The 17,398-nt window shown below is 38.4% G+C and overlaps 1 protein-coding gene across 4 annotated transcripts in view; it reads right to left on the reverse strand.

Annotated features, from left to right (window-relative positions):
* Window positions 1-17,398, reverse strand: part of TTC19 (tetratricopeptide repeat domain 19) — a 57,660-nt gene that overhangs the window by 29,078 nt on the left and 11,184 nt on the right. The window lies entirely within an intron of this gene.

Genomic DNA, 17,398 nt, shown 5'->3' on the forward strand with positions numbered 1-17,398 from the left:
GAAGTAAAAAAGAAAATTGGGTAGATTGCAACAATAGCAGTCAATGAAAGGGAGGAATGTATGGTTTTTTTCTTTTGTCTTTTTATTTCATTTTCTGGAGTGATGCAAATGTTCTAAAACTGATCATGATGATGAATACACAACTATGTGATGATACTGTGAGACACTGATTGTATATTTTGGATGGACTGGATGTTGCATGAAGATATTGCAATAAATATATATATATATATGTAGTATTGTTTGTTTGCTTATGTAAAAAAAAAAAGTAGTTACCGAATCTAGCTTCCAGGAAGATGGTAGATAGGCTGAGTTCACCGCTCCTCCATGAGCAACTAGAAAAGTGACAGAAAAACAACCAAGACAGAGGTTCCAGGGAATGAGTGACCTGAGAGGGACTTCTACATTGTATAGGGAGGACCTGGATGAGAAAGAAGAGAAATTATGACTGAGAGGAAGGGGTGCATTTACCTACACTTGAGGCGGGCTGCAATGCACAGGCCAGAGGCGAAGTTGAAACAGCTCGGCGCTCTCGCACTCCTTACACTGCATCAGCTTGAGAAACCTTTCCTCTTAGCCCTGTGGGGAACCCGAAATCCTGCAGACTTGGTTTACCTATGCACAGAGATCTTGCTGCAGGGGCACAGTACCTACTCCCTACCCCTGAGGCAGGCTGCTGTGGGCACCTGGCTTTGGCTGAGACTGGGGGACCTCTCCTCAGGAGGGGGTACAGAGAGCTGAGCCTTGCATGGGCAGAGAGGTGGGGACACAGAGGCAAGCCATATTGTACCCCAGGCACTCCGGGACAGGCTGAGGGCAAGGGTAGTCGAAATACTCAGTCCCAGGGCCCAAGGTCAGTCCAAATGAGAGCCTGGGGACCACCAAACACATGATGACCACAAGCAGATTCTCCACCAAGGTGCAAAGCACCCACATCTCAGCCCCAGGGTTGGCAGCTCTCAGTGCACAAAGACCTGTGGTCTTGACTGGCTTTGCAACTGCCTGGTCCTGGCCAGGGTTGGGGAGGCAGGCCTGAGGGGAGGCAGTAGCCAGGAGCACCAAGTGCAGCCTAGTCAACTGTCTTGCGCCCTGGCTTTCAATGCTTCTCCAGTTAGAGTTGCACCTCCTGTCCTGGCCTTGGTTTTGTGGGGAATTACTGACAAACCAAGTGCAAAAGAAGACCTTCAACACAAACTCAAGCAACAACAAAATCTTAGACAAGCGAGGGAAATCAATTTCCAAAATAACCTCATCATCAAATGCCTCGAAGGCAGCAGAAAATTCACAAAGCACATGAAGATGCAAGAAAATAAGGCCCAGACAAACGGCCAAATTAAAATATCAGAGGAGACACAGAATTGGAAACAACTATTCAAAGATATCCATGGAAATCTCCTAAATAAGTTCAATGGGTTGGCTAAAGACAGAGAGGAGTAGAAGGACCTAAAGAAGAATGTGAAAAAATAGAAAAATAGCATGTTACAGAAATGAAAGATACTGTAGATGAAATAAAAGGTAAACTAGAGATACACAACAGAAGATTTTAAGAGGCAGAAGAATAAATGAACTAAAGGATAGGACAACTGAATTTGAACGTGCAAGGAACAAAGGGCGAAAAAGATGGAAAATTCTGAATTGGATCTCAGGGAGATGACGGACAATATAAAGTGCACAAAAATAAGAATCATTGGTGTCCCAGAAGGAGATGAGTAAAGTAAAGTGCTAGGAAGATTATCTCAGGACATAATTGGGGAAAACTTCTTAACCCTTATAAAAGACATAAATATGCAAATCAAAGAAGGCAACAAACTCCAAACAGAATAAATCCAAATAGACCCACTCCAAGATATATACTAATCAAACTGCCAAATGCTGAATAGGAGCAGAAAGTCCTGAAAGCGGCAAGAGAAAAGGGATTCACTACATAAAAGGAAAGCCACATACGATTAAATTTGAACTACTCAACAGGACGCACTATGAGATGAGAAGGTATTGGTATGGTATATTTAAGACACAGAAAGAGAAAAATTTCCAGGCAAGAAATTTTTATCCAGCAAAACTGTCTTTCAAAAGTAAGGGAGTGATTAAAATTTTCACAGAAAATGCTGAGAGAATTTGTCAACAAGAGACTGGTCCTACCAACAATACTAAAGGAGTACTGTTGACTGAAAAAAAAAAAAAAAAGACAGGAGAAGAGGTCTGGAGGACACAAAACTGAAAAATAACAATAAGGGTAACTTAAAGGATAAAAAGAGAAAGAGGGAAAAGAATATTCAGATCTGAAAACCTTGAGTCTGAAGCTCCCTTTATCCAGGGTATGGACAGATAGGTAAAAAAAAATAAGGACAAAAATAAATAAAAAATAGGGGTGGAGAGGGACAAGAGGTAAAAAAAAAAAATTGGGTAGATTGAAATACCAGTGGTATTTCAGGAGGGGTAAGGACTATGGGATATATGAAATTTTTCTTTGCCCCTTTTCTTTCTTTTTCTGGAGTGATGCAAATGTCCTAAAAATGACCAAGGTGATAAATACACAACCATGTGATGATATTGTGACCCACTGCACACTTCGGATGGACTGTATGTACATGAACATATCGCAATAAACATATTTTTAAAAATTAAAAAAAGTGAGGGAGTGATTAACATTTTCACAAACAAATGCTTAGAGAATTTCTTAACAAGAGACAAACACCGCAAAAAATATGAAATGGAGTTCTGTTAGCTAAAATAATAAAGACAGGAGAGAGAGGTCTGAAGGAGGGGACAGAATTGAAGAGCATTAGTAAGAGTAATTCAAAGGATAAAAAGAGAAAGATGTTAAAACATAGACAGATGTGACCAGTAAGAACCAAAGGATAAGACGGTAGTTTCAAGATCTGCCTTTACAGCAATAACTTTGTTAATGGACTAAACTCACCAATTAAACAATACAGATTGGCTGAATGGATTTAAAAATATGATCTATCTTATGCTGTTCACAACAGACTCATCTTAAACCTAAGGATACAAATAGATTGAACGTGAAAGGATGGAAAAAGATATTCTATACAAGCTGTAACCAAAAGAAAGCAGGAGTAGCTACACTAATATCAGACAGATAGACTTTAAATACAAAAACGTCATCAGAGACAAGGAAGTACACTAAGGTCAATAAATGGGACAATTCATCAAGAAGAAATAACAGTCATAAATGTTTATGCTCCCAATCATGGAACTCCAAAGTGTATAAGGCAAAAACATAGGCAAAACTGAAAGGAGCTACAGGTGTCTCAACAATAATATTGGGAGACCTCAGTACACCACTCTCCTGTATAGACAGAACAGCCAGACAGAGATCAACAGAGAACCTAAACAATGCGATAAATGAACTAGACCTAACAGACATATAGACCGTTACACCACAAAATACGAGGCTATACATTCTTCTCAAGTGCTCACATTCTCCATGATAGAGCATGTGCTGAGGCACAAAACAGGTCTTGACAGATTTTAAAAGACTGAAATTATTCAAAGCACTTTCTCTGACCACAATGCAATGAAACTGAAAATCGATAAACGCAACTTTCACAAATACATGGAGATTAAATAACACATTCTTGAGATGCGAGGGTAGTTCAGTGGTAGAATTCTCACCTGCAATCTGGGAGATCCAGGTTCAATTCCCAGCCGTGTACTTCCCTCAACCCAAAAGAAAAAAGAAAAACAAAATGAACAAATAGTGCTACAATAATGGGATACTCACATGGAAAAAGAATGAAATGTGACCCCCACCATACAGCATACAAAAATAAAGAAACAAATAAATAAATAACACACTCTTAAACAATCAGTGGATCAAAGAAGAAATTCCAAAAATAATCAGTAAGTATCTAAAGATATATGAAAATGAGAATACAACAAATTAGAACTTATGAGATGTGGCAAAGGCAGGCAGTGCTGAGATGAAAATGTATTGCCCTGAATGCCTATATTTAAAAAGAAGAAAGAGCAAAAATCAAGGACTAGCTCACCTGGAAGAATTAGAGAAAGAACAGCAAACTAACCCCAAAGCAAATAGAAGAGAAAGAGAAAAGACTAAGCAGAAACAAATTAACTAGAGATAAAAAATAATAATAGGGCAGGCCATGGTGTCTCAACAGACAGAGTTCTTGCCTGCCATGCAGGAGACCAGGGTTCGATTCCCAGTGCCTGCCCATGTAATAATAATAATAATAATAATAATAATAATAATAATAGAAAGAATCAATAAAACCAAAAGTTGATTCTTTGAGAAAATCAATAAAATTGATAGACTCCTGACTAGGCTGACAAAGAAAAAAACAGAGTGGATGAAATAAAACTAAGAATGAGAGAGGGGTGGTTACCATGTACTTTAAAACATTGAAGATATTTTAAAAATCGTAAGAGTATATTATGAACAACTATATCCCAACAAACTAGACAACTTAGATGAAATGGACAAATTCCTAAAAACATACAACCTACACTGACTTGAGAAGAAACAGAAGATCTCAACAAACCAATCACAAGTAAAGAGATTCAAGCAGTCAACAAATATCTTCCAACAGACAAAAGCCTGGGGCTACATGGCTTCACAGTGGAATTTTATCAAATGTTCCAAAAAGAATTAACACCAATTTTACTCAAACTTTTCAAAAAATTGATGAACGAGAAATACTATCTAACTAATGTTATGAAGTGAACATCACTCTAGTATCAAAAAACAAACTGGATAACAATGCTACAAGAAAGGAAAACTACAGGCTAATCTCCTTAATGAATATAGATGCAAAAAGCCTCAAGAAAATACTTGCAAATTGTCCTGAATCTTTTAGTCTCCACTGTCCTAGACCAGCCAGAACTAAAAACCTAAAATTCTGTGACTGTAATCCATACCAAACCATGAAATCTGTTCTATCACATGATCATCTTGATTAATGCTGAAAAAGTATTCAAAAAAATTCAGCATCCTTTTCTGATAAGACTACTTCAAACGGTAAGAATCAAAGGAAACTTCCTCAATATCATAAAGGGCAAAATGAAGAACCTAAATGCCAGCATCATACTTAATGGTGAGAGATTGTAGGCATTTCCCCTAAGACCGGAAAGAAGACAAGGATGCCCGCTGTCACCACTAGTCCTCAACATTGTGCCAGAATTTCTAGTCAGAGCAATCAATCAAAAAAAAAAGTATCCAAATAGGAAAGGAAGCAGTAAAACTTTCATTATTTGCAGGTGACATGATCCTGTACTTGAAAATCCTGAGACATCTATGAGAAAGCTGTGTGAGTTAATAAACAAATTCAGCAGTGGTGGGATGTAAGATTAATGTGCATAAATAAGTAATGTTTCTATACACAAGTAATGACCTAACTGAGGAGACGATGAAGGAAAAAATTCCATTCAACACAGCAACTAAAAGAATCAAGTATACAGAAATGAGCCTAACCAGGATGTAAAGGACTTGTTCACAGAAAACTATATAACATTGCTGAAAGAATCAAAGAGCTAAACAGAGGAAAAGATATTCCATGCTCATGGATACGAAGGTTAAATATCATTAAGATGTCAATTCTACCCAAATTGATCTACAGATTCAACACAATACTAATCAAAATTCCAAAAACCTACTTTCATGACTTTGGAAAAGCTAGTTATCAAATTTATTCGGAAGGGAAAGAGACCACGAATAGCCAAAAATATTCCAAAAAAAGAAGAACAAAGTGGGAAGATTGCCACTTCCTGCTTTTAAAGCTTATTATAAAGCCACAGTGGTCAAAACAGCATAGTACTGGCACAAAGCGACATACTGATCAATGAAATTGAACTGAGAGTACAGAAATAGACCACCAAATCAACAGCCAACTGATCTTCAAGAAGGCCCCCAAATCCACTTAACTGGGACAGAACAGTTTTTTCAATAAATGGGGATGGGAGAACTGGATATCCACAGCTGGATAGCCACAGCCAAAGGAATGAAGAGGACACCTACCTCAAACCCTAATCAAAAATTAACTCAAAGTGGAACAGCCAGTACCATAAAACTTCTAGAAGAAAATACAGGGAAACATCTACAAGACCTAGTAATAGGAGAAGCTTTTAGACCTTACACCAAAAGCACAAACAACAAAATATCAAACAGATAAATGGGCATTCCTCAAAATCAAATATCTCAAATGACTGTCAAAAAGGTGAAGAGGCAGCCTTTTTGAAAATATTTGGAAACCATATATCTGAAGGTTTACTATCCAGTACATACAAAGAAATCATACAACTCAACAGGAGAAGAACAAACAACCCAATTATAAAATTGGCAAAAGATATGAATAGACATTCTTCCAAAGAGAAAGTACAAATGGCTAAAAAGTACATAAAAGATGTTCATCTTCATCAGCTATAAGGGAAATGTAAATTTAAACCTTAATGCGATATCATCTCTCACATCTCTAAGAATGACTGCCATTAAACAAGCAAGAAACTACAAATATTGCAGAGGATGCAGAGAAATTGGAACACTTATGCACTGCTGGTGGTAATGTACAATGGTACATTCACTGTGGAAGACATTTTGGCAGTATCTCAGAAAACTAAATATTAAGTTGCCCTACAACCCAGCAATACCGCTAATCAGTATATACCCAGAATAGCAGAAAGCAGTACCACAAACAGACATTTGCACACTGATGTTCATAGTAGCATTATGTGCAATTGTAAAAAAGATGGAAGCAAGTGTCCATCAACAAGAGTGGATAAATAAAAGTGGTATATACTTCAGATGGAATATTATGGAGCAGTGAGAAGAAATGTGGTACTGACATGGATGAAACTTGAGGACATAATGCTGAGCAAATAAGCCAGACACAAAAGGATAGATAGAGTATAATTTCACTAATATGAAGCTCCTCGGGCATGTAAACTCAGAGTTTTAAACTGGAGAATATAGGGGACCTAGAGATAGACAGGAGCTAGAGAAGGGGGAATGGTTACCTAATATGTACAGACTACTTTCCAAGACTGAATTCAAAAGTATGGGAGTAGATAGAGGCGACAGGAGTTCATTAGTGGGTTTATGAGTAATAGCACCATATTGATGGTGGCTATGACTGAAAGGGGCTGTTTAGAGCCATGCACTTCACCAATTAGCAGTACAAATATAAATAAATTCTGGCATGAATTACTTCAAAGGTATGACACTTGTGTGTGGGGAAAACTACCTATTGTAGGCTATGCTCTGTATTTAACACTAGCAGTAAATAACTGAAGGGAACGGGAGGACAACGGTTAAGGGGAATTTTGGATTTTCTCTTTGGTGTCGGTATGTCTGTTATTTTTCTCTCTGGAGCAATGAAAATTGTCTAAAATTGAAGTGATAACGATTATACAACTAAGTGAGGATACTGTGAAACACTGATGATTTTGGACAAAATATATGCCATATGAGAGGAGGGGCCAAGATGGCAGCTTAGCAATGTGCGCGTTTTAGTTCGTCCTCCAGAACAAATACTAAATAACCAGAAACAGTACAGAACAGCTCCCAGAGCCACGTCAGTGACCGGACACACAGCGTACCCCTGTCTGGACCAGCTAGACCGGCTGCGAGCCTCCCCAGAACCATGAGTTCTCCAAGCCGCGGCGGCTGGTGTCCAGCACTCCTCCCCCACAGGTGGCTTCCCAGAGGGAAAGGAAAGAGACTCTAAACCTGGTCAAGGCGGAGGTCACTCGTTGGGCTCACAGAGAAAGAGGAAAGGGGAGGAAACTGAGGTTTTAGTGACTGTGTTTCTACGGAGACTTGGCAGCCTCTGGATTCAGCAGCAGGACTTCTCAGGCTGCAACTGCCCCAGGCATAGGCAGAAAAGGACTGCTTTCAGGGCTGTTTCCCGCCTGTGCCTTCCCCAGGGGAGGGGTGAAGCCCAACTCAGGTGGAATTCCTCCATCAAGGAATTCAGACCCCAGGGCTTGGCAATTCGAAGCCATTAAAACCAGCCTACAAGCTCTCCTCTGTCTCCACTACGCCCCCAGCAGGGAGAGGCCTTCCAAACTTAAAGGTGCCATACATCTTTTGCTGGTATGACCCGCAGGCAGACACGCCACATACTGGGTAGGATAACCAAAACAGAGCCCAGAGATTTCACAGGAAAGTTTTTTAACCTGCTGGGTCTCACCCTCAGGGAAAACTGACGCAGGTGACTCCTTTCCCCTGATAGGAGGCCAGTTTAGTCCAGAAAACCCGGCTGGAGTCTATAATACCTACAGAGACCCTCCTAAAGGTGGGGAGGGAAAAGGCACTATACAAGCAAGGCAAGAAACAAGAAAACAAGAACTGAAAAATTATCCTCTGTTAAACAAAACCTAAGCTAGAGGTCCGGAAAAAGCTGAACTGAAGGTCAAAGAACAGATAGACAACAAACTCATCTAGCAAGAAAACCCTAGGTAAGAGAAGTGAAAGCAATCTCCAGAATAAACTAATTAAGGTAATCAAATGTTTAGATGCCAGCAAAAAATAACAAATCACACCAGGAAAATTGAAGATATGGCCCAGTCAGAGGAACAAACCAATAGTTCAAATGAGATACAAGAGCTGAAACAATTAATTCAGAATATACGAACAGACATGGAAAATCTCATCAAAAACCAAATCAATGAATTGAGGGAGGATATGAAGAAGGCAAGGAATGAACAAAAAGAAGAAACTGAAAGTCTGAAAAAACAAATCACAGAACTTATGGGAATGAAAGATACAGTAGAAGAGATGAAAAAAACAATGGAAACCTACAATGGTAGATTTGAATTCAAGAGACAGAACATAGGATTTCTGAACTGGAGGATGGAACATCTGAAATCCGACAACAAAAAGAAACTATTGGGGAAAAAAATGGAAAAATATGAGCAGGGACTCAGGAAACTGAATGATAATATGAAGTGCACAAATATACGTGTTGTGGGTATCCCGGAAGGAGAAGAGAAGGGAAAAGGAGGAGAAAAACTAATGGAAGAAATTATCACTGAAAATTTCCCAACTCTTACAAAAGACCTAAAATTACAGATCCAAGAAGTACAGCGCACCCCAAAGAGAATAGATCCAAGTAGGCATTCTCCAAGACACTTACTAGTCAGAATGTCAGAGGTCAAAGAGAAAGAGAGGATCTTGAAAGCAGCAAGAGAAAAGCAATACATCACATACAAGGGAAACCCAATAAGACTATGTGTAGATTTCTCAGCAGAAACCATGGAGGCTAGAAGACAGTGGGATGATATATTTAAATTACTAAAAGAGAAAAACTGCCAACCAAGAATTCTATATCCAGCAAAATTGTTCTTCAAAAATGAGGGAGAAATTAAAACATTTTCAGACAAAAGGTCACTAAGAGAATTTGTGACCAAGAGACCAGCTCTGCAAGAATACTAAAGGGAGCACTAGAGACAGATACAAAAAGACAGAAGAGAGAGGTGTGGAGAAGAGTGTAGAAAGAAGGAAAATTAGATATGACATATAAAATACAAAAGGCAAAATGGTAGAAGAAAGTACTACCTGTATAGTAATAACACTAAACGTCAATGGACTGAACTTCCCAATCAAAAGACAGAGACTGGCAGAATGGATTAAAAAACAGGCTCCTTCTATATGCTGTCTATAGAAAACACATCTTAGACCCAAAGATAAACACAGGTTGAAAGTGAAAGGTTGGGAAAAGATACTTCATACAAATAACAAACAGAAAAGAGCAGGAGTAGCTATACTAATATCCAATAAATTAGACTTCGAATGCAAAAAAAAAAGTTAAAAGAGACAAAGAAGGATACTATGTACTAATAAAAGGAACAACTCAACATGAAGACATAACAATCATAAATATTTATGCACCGAACCAGAATGCCCCAAATTACATGAGGCAAATACTGCAAACACTGAAAAGGGAAATAGACACATCTACCATAATAGTTGGAGACTTCAATTCACCACTCTCATCAATGTACAGAATATCTAGACAGAGGATCAATAAAGAAACTGAGAATTTGAATATTACAATAAATGAGCTAGACTTAACAGACATTTATAGGACGTTACACCCCACAACAGCAGGATACACCTTTTTCTCAAATGCTCATGGATCATTCTCAAGGATAGACCATATGCTGGGTCACAAAGCAAGTCTCAACATATTCAAAAAGACTGAAATCATACACAACACTTCCTCAGATCATAAAGGAATGAAGTTGGAAATCAATAATAGGCAGAGCACCAGAAAATTCACAAATATGTGGAGGCTCAACAACACACACTTAAGCAACCAGTGGGTCAAGGAAGAAATTACAAGAGAAATCAGTAAATATCTCGAGGCAAATGAAAATGAAAACATAACATATCAAAACTTATGGGATGCAGCAAAGGCAGTGCTAAGAGGGAAATTTATTGCCCTAAATGCCTATATCAAAAAGAAGAAAGGGCAAAAATACAGGAATTAACTGTACACTTGGAAGAACTGGAGAACGAACAGCAAACTAACCCCAAAGCAAGCAAAAAGAAAGAAATAACAAAAGATTAGAGCAGAAATAAATGAAATTGAGAACATGAAAACAATTGAGAAAATCAATAAGACTGATGGACCCTTAGCAAGATTGACAAAAAGAAGAGAAAGGATGCAAATAAATAAGATCAGAAATGGAAGAGGGGACATAACCACTGACCCCACAGAAATAAAGGAGGTAATAACAGATACTATGAACAACTTTATGCTAATAAATACAACAATGTAGATGAAATGGACAACTTCTTAGAAAGGCATGAACAACCAACTTTGACTCAAGAAGAAATAGATGACCTCAACAAACCAATCACAAGTAAAGAAATTGAATCAGTCATTCAAAAGCTTCCTAAAAAGAAAAGTCCAAGAAAAAGAAAAGACGGCTTCACATGCGAATTCTACCAACCATTCCAGAAAGAATTAGTACCAATCCTACTCAAACTCTTCAAAAAAATCGAAGTGGAGGGAAAGCTACCTAATTCATTCTATGAAGCCAACATCATCCTCATACCAAAACCAGGTAAAGATATTACAAAAAAAGAAAACTACAGATCAATCTCTCTAATGAATATAGATGCAAAAATCCTCAACAAAATTCTAGCAAATCGAATCCAGCAACACATTAAAAGAATTATACATCATGACCAAGTAGGATTCATCCCAGGTATACAAGGATGGTTCAACATAAGAAAATCAATTAATGTAATACACCATATCAACAAATCAAAGCAGAAAAATCACATGATCATCTCAATTGATGCAGAGAAGGTATTTGACAAAATTCAACATCCTTTCCTGTTGAAAACACTTCCAAGGATAGGAATACAAGGGAACTTCCTTAAAATGATAAAGGGAATATATGAGAAACCCACAGCTAATATCATCCTCAATGGGGAAAAACTGAAAACTTTCCCCCTAAGATCAGGAACAAGACAAGGATGTCCACTATCACCACTGTTATCCAACATTGTGTTGGTAGTTCTAGCCAGAGCAATAAGACAAGAAAAAGAAATACAAGCCATCAAAACTGGAAAGGAAGAAGTAAAACTATCACTGTTTGCAGATGATATGATACCATATGTCGAAAACCCTGAAAAATCCACAGCAAAACTACTAGAGCTAATAAACAAGTACAGCAAAGTGGCAGGTTACAAGATCAACATTCAAAAATCTGTAGTGTTTCTATACTGATTTTTGAACAATGAACAATGAACAATCTGAGAGGGAAATCAAGAAATGAATTCCATTTACAACTGCAAGTAAAAGAATAAAATACTTAGGAATAAATTTAACTAAAGAGACAAAAGACCTATACAAAGAAAACTAGAAGAAACTGTAAAAGAAATCACAGAAGACCTAAACAAATGGAAGGGCATACCATGTTCATGGACTGGAAGACTAAATATAGTTAAGATGTCAATTCTCCCTAAATTGGTTTACAGATTTAACTCAATACCAATCAAAATCCCAACAACTTACTTTTCAGAAATAGAAAAAACAATAAGCAAATTTATCTGGAAGGGCAGAGTGCCCCAAATTGCTAAAAACATCTTGAGGAAAAAAAACGAAGCTGGAGGTCTCACGCTGCCTGACTTTACGGCATATTATGAAGCCACAGTGGTCAAAACAGCATGGTATTGGCATACAGATAGATATATTGACCAATGGAATCCAACAGAGTGTTCAGATATAGACCCTCTCATCTATGGATATTTGATTTTTGATAAGGCAGTCAAGCCAACTCACCTGGAAAAGAACAGTCTCTTCAATAAATGGTGCCTAGAGAACTGGATATTCATATGCAAAAGAATGAAAGAGGACCCATATCTCACACCCTATACAAAAGTTAACTCAAAATGGATCAAAGATCTAAACATCAGGTCTAAGACCATAAAACAGAGGAAAATGTAGGGAGATATCTTATAAATTTTATAATTAGAGGCAGTTTTATAGACCTTACACCTAAAGCAAGAACACTGAAGAAAGAAAGAAAGAAATGGGAGCTCCTCAAAATTAAACACTTTTGTGCATCAAAGAACTTCATCAAGAAAGTAAAAAGACAGCCTACACAATGGGAGACAATATTTGGAAACGACATATCAGATAAAGGTCTAGTATCCAGAATTTATAAAGAGATTCTTCAACTCAACAACAAAAGACAGCCAATCCAATTACAAAATGGGAAAAAGACTTGAACAGACACTTCTCAGAAGAGGAAATACAAATGGCCAAAAGGCACATGAAGAGATGCTCAACGTCCCTGGCCATTAGAGAAATGCAAATCAAATCCACAATGAGATATCATCTCACACCCACCAGAATGGCCATTATCAACAAAACAGAAAATGACAAGTGCTGGAGACAATGTGGAGAAAGAAGCACACTTATTACACTGTTGGTGGGAATGCCAAATGGTGCAACCACTGTGGAAGGCAGTTTGGCGGTTCCTCAAAAAGCTTAATATAGAATTGCCATATGACCCAGCAATACCATTGCTAGGTGTCTACTCAGAGGACATAAGGGCAAAGACACAAACGGACATTTGCACACTAATGTTTATAGCAGCATTATTTACAATTGCAAAGAGATGGAAACAGCCAAAATATCCATCAACAGACGAGTGGCTAAACAAACTGTGGTATATACATACGATGGAATATTATGCAGCTCTAAGACAGAATAAACTTTTGAAGTATGTAACAACATGGATGGACCTTGAGAACATTATGCTGAGTGAGACTAGCCAAAAACTAAAGGACAAATACTGTATGGTCTCACTGATATGAACTGACATTAGTGAATAAACTTGGAATATTTCGTTGATAACAGAAACCATCAGGAGACAGAAATAGGGTGAGATATTGGGTGATTAGAGCTGAAGGGATACAGACTGTGCAACAGAACTGGATACAAAAACTCAGAAATGGACAGCACAATATTACCTAACTGTAATATAATTATGTTAAAATACTGAATGAAGCTGCATGTGAGAATGATAGAGGGAGGAGGGCTGGGGACATAAATGAAATCAGAAAGAAAGATGTTAAAGATTGAGATGGTATAATCTAGGAATGCCTAGAGTGTACAATAATAGTAAAATGTACAATGTACAAATTTTTAAAATGTTTCTGCATGAGGAAGAACAAAGGATTGTCATTATTGCAGGGTGCTGAAAACAGATGGTAATTAATATTTTAAAATGTCACCTTATGTGTGGGACTAAAGCAAAAAATGTTTATTTGTTACAAAATTTATATTTTGACTAGTGCATTTCCTAATATAATTCATGTAGATAGTTTGATTCAATGCCATAAGTATTTGGAATCTCAGGCAGGACATGAGATTTTGTTGGTTTGTCCAGAGTGATGTCCTGATGAATCCCAGAGTGATTCGATCAGTGAGTGGAAAAGTATTTGCAAAGTCCCCTTCGGGGAATGGTGAGAACGGGGAGAAATTCAACTTCCCCAAGTTGAATTCTTGATATTCTCACAAGCAGTGTGAAGAACCAAAGTTACAGGCTGAGCCCCCAGTTTTGAGATTTGTTCATATGAAACTTAACCCCACAAAGGATAGGTCAAGTCTACTTAAAATCTAGGCCTAAGAGTCACCCCCAAGAAAGCCTCTTTTGTTGCTCAGATGTCGCCCTCTTTCAAGCCAACACGACGAGCAGTCTCACCACCCTTCCCCTCTCTGCGTGGGACATGACTCCCAGGGGTATGGACCTGCCTGGCAATGTGGGACAAAGATCCTGGAGTGAGCGGAGACTCAGCATCAAGGGACTGAGAAAAACCCTAGAATGAGCTGAGAATTAACATGAAGGGATTGAGAGAACCTTCTCGACCAAAGGGGGGAAGAGTGAAATGAGACAAAGTGTCAATGGCTGAGAGATTCCAATCAGTCAAGAGGTTATCCTGGAGGTTATTCTTACACATTAAGTAGATATCACCCTGTTGTTCAAGATGTAGTGGAGAGGCTGGAGGGAACTGCATGAAAATGTAGAGCTGTGTTCCAGTAGCCATGTTTCTTGATGACGACTGAACAATGATATAGCTTTCACAGTGTGACTCTGTGATTGTGAAAACCTTGTGTCTGATGCTCCTTTTATCTACCATATCAACAGACGAGTAGAACATATGGAATAAAAATAAATAATAGGGGGAAAAATGTTAAAATAAATTTAGTTTGAAATGCTAGTAATCAATGAAAGCGAGGGGTAAGGGGTATGGTATGTATAATCTTTTTTTTTTTCCTGTTGTCCTTTTATTTCTTTTTCTGTTGTCTTTTTATTTCTTTTTCTAAATCGATGCAAATGTTCTAAGAAATGATGACTATGCAGCTATGTGATGATATTGGGAATTGCTGATTGTATATATAGAATGGAATGATATGTTGATATTTTTGTTAGTTTGTTGTTAATTTTCAATTAATAAATTTAAAAAAATTTTTAAAAAAGAATATATGGCATATGAATTATATCTCAAAATCTGCAGATTCAAAATAAACCAATACAAAGACTCAAGTGTTAGAGAATATATGGTAGGGTGGTGGTAGGGCAGCAGACTGGTGCAGCCCCTCCGGAAGATAATGAGGTGGATCCACAGGAAGCTAAATATAGGGTTACCACATGAGTAGGTAATCCCATTACTGGGAATATACTCGAAAGAAATGAAAGCAGGGACTCGAATAGACATTTTCACATTGATGTTTATGGCGACATTAATCTTGATAGCCAATGGATGGAGGTGGCTGAAGGGTACATTAACTGAGAAGGAGAAGGGCAAACTGTGGCGTATACCTATGATGGAATATCATGTGGCTACACAAAGGGACAAAGTCCTGAGGAAAGCAACAAGGTGAATAAACCACGAGGACATCATGTTGCACAAAATAAGCCAGAAACAAAAGGATCAATATTGTATGGTCTCTTTCAGAAAATACTTAAAAAGAAACTTGGAGCCTGATTGTAAGCTCTTATAGCTGTCACATTTATTCCTGAGCTTTAAATGCTATTTCTAAATTCTGAGATGCTGTGCTATATGTGTGTAAGCTGGTATTTTCCTGGAACTCCGGGCACCTGTGTGACACCTAAGACTGAGAGCTGGAGTCCTACAGCTCTGAAAGTCAGCATGGTCACAGATAGGAACTGTTAATGAAGCCAAAAAACAGATCAGATTTCAACTACAAGTAAAGGCAAAGCTGATCTGGTTGGGACTAAGGTAAATCAGAAAATAGGGTAAAGGATGACAGCGTCCATGCTTTAGACTTTACCTAATGTATGAGACCAAAGGAAGAGAGGTTTATTTTGTCCAAAACTTAGTTTCTGTAACATACAATCTAACCTAACCTGTCTGGCCAGTTTAAACAACCTAAACAATGGAGTCTAGAATTGGGAGCAAGGTCCTGCAGTTCTACATAGCTTAATGTAATACCCAGATATATTCCAGAGTATGTTGGACAGATAATTAAAAAGTATTGGCAGGGCGGTGCAACGGTGGCTCAGTGACAGAATTCTCACCTGCCATGCAGAAACCCAGGTTCTATTCCCAGTGGCTGCCCACGTCAAAAAAAAAAAAAAAGTATGGGCAAAGTCCCTTGAGGGACTGGAGAAAAATATGTAATTATTAAATTTTTCCACTTCAGAAATTCCTGAAACTCTCTCAAACATTAGGGACTCCCCAGTTAATAAGCTACACCCTTCATCTTGAGCCTTGCTCTTATGAAGTGTGTATCTGTAATAGAGAACTAAGCCTACCTAAAATAATGCCTAAGAGTTACTATCAGAGAACCTCTTCTGCTGCTCAGATGTGGTTTGTCTGTCTCTAAGCTCAACTCTGCAAGTAAAATCATTACTACATGGAACACGACATCCAGGATGTAAGTCTCCCTGGCAACATGCACATGACTCCCAGGGATGTGCCTGGCCCTGGCACTGTGGGATCGACAATGCCTTCCTGACCAAAAGGGGAAAAGAAATGTAATAAAATAAGGTATTGTGTTAGTTAGATTCAGTTGTCAACTTGGCCAGGTGAGCATACCTATTCTTGTTGCTGCGGACATAAGCCAATGGTACATGAACCTCATCTGTTGCCAATTACATCTGCAGTCGGCTAGGAGGTGTGTCTGCTGCAATGAGTGACATATGACTTAATTGGCTGGTGCTTAAATGAGAGAACGCAATGTAGCTCCGCATTCCTCATCTCAGCACTCGCAGCTCAGCCCAGGCCTTTGGAGATGCAGAAAGAAGTCACCCCGGGAAAAGTTGTCAGAACCCAGGGGCCTGGAGAGAAGACCAGAAGAGACCATCCTGTGCCTTCCACGTAAGAAAGAACCTCAGTGGAAAGTTAGCTGCCTTTCCTCTGAAGAACCAACAAAATAAATCCCCTTTTATTAAAAGCCAATCCATCTCTGGTGTGTTGCATTTCGGCAGCTAGCAAACTAGAACAGGTATCATTGGCTATGAGATTTCAAATAGAAATGAGAGGCTATTCTGAAGGTTACTCTTATGCAAGCTTCATCTAGATATTCCTAATTGCCATACTGTGCCAAGTTTCAACCAACAGTATTCCTATAAAGCCTAAAGAATAGCCAGGGCTCTATCTGAGACTCTTTCGAAGTTTCATTCACTAAGTTTATTTTTCAGAAACCCATAACCTCCAGATGGCTATTAGGCCAGATAAGCCCTTAAACCCAGAGTTACCAGTCTCTCCAAGAGCATCAACTAGTTTCATCCCCCAACCCATATTATCAACAGCCTTTCCAACATGAAAAAGTTAGAATGGGCATAGTCCAAATAGCTCCAAAGATTGAGAGAAGGATCGAGGCAGAAGGAGGAGTTATAACAGAGAAGACAGAATTTAACAAACGAGTATGAC

Source organism: Tamandua tetradactyla, chromosome 6 (genome assembly GCF_023851605.1).
Source record: "Tamandua tetradactyla isolate mTamTet1 chromosome 6, mTamTet1.pri, whole genome shotgun sequence".
Classification (NCBI taxonomy): domain Eukaryota; kingdom Metazoa; phylum Chordata; class Mammalia; order Pilosa; family Myrmecophagidae; genus Tamandua; species Tamandua tetradactyla.